The 520-nt window shown below is 35.8% G+C and overlaps 1 long non-coding RNA gene across 1 annotated transcript; it reads right to left on the bottom strand.

Annotated features, from left to right (window-relative positions):
• On the bottom strand, positions 1-520 carry LOC109131839. The gene is made up of 3 exons (XR_002037266.1): positions 482-520; positions 375-389; positions 1-32 (listed from the first exon to the last, which is right to left on the bottom strand). It is a non-coding gene; the product is annotated as an uncharacterized LOC109131839 (long non-coding RNA).

Here is a 520-nt window from a genome sequence, read left to right as displayed (position 1 = left end):
TTCTCAATGCAAGCCTCTAAAAATGTGGTCTCCTGGTGTAAAAGATACAAGAATTTCCCAAAATGGACAACGCATGAGATCGTACTTGGATTTTACAACAACCAATAAAATAAAAGAAATGCAGGTTCAGGAAAATAATGACGGGAACTGTGAATATCTACCAACTCTTCTGTTATAAAAAAAAGCTTTACCATTTTTTCAAGATATTGTGGCTTATGATTATAAGGACCAGAAGCAACGTGAACAAAAGATATGTAATATCAATGACACAGCCATATGCATCACATTGTGTACAAACCTCCCATATATGATTCATGTAAAGCACCATATTAAAGAAGAAGAAGAAGTCACAGAAAGAACATTGTCGAACATACCTTTACAACTCGAACCTGCATATGAGAAATATGCAACAGTTAGAAAATCGGGTGAAGGAATCGAGAAAGAAAAGGATAATAGTGTGTGTGACAAGTAGTAAAATCACCTTGGTCCTCACTGAAAGTGGGTTAGCGACGACAAACTT

This window comes from Camelina sativa, unplaced genomic scaffold, assembly GCF_000633955.1.
Source record: "Camelina sativa cultivar DH55 unplaced genomic scaffold, Cs unpScaffold06159, whole genome shotgun sequence".
Classification (NCBI taxonomy): Eukaryota; Viridiplantae; Streptophyta; class Magnoliopsida; order Brassicales; family Brassicaceae; genus Camelina; species Camelina sativa.
The sequence above is the reverse complement of the archived record's forward strand: the minus strand, read 5'-3'. Positions and strand labels throughout refer to the sequence as shown.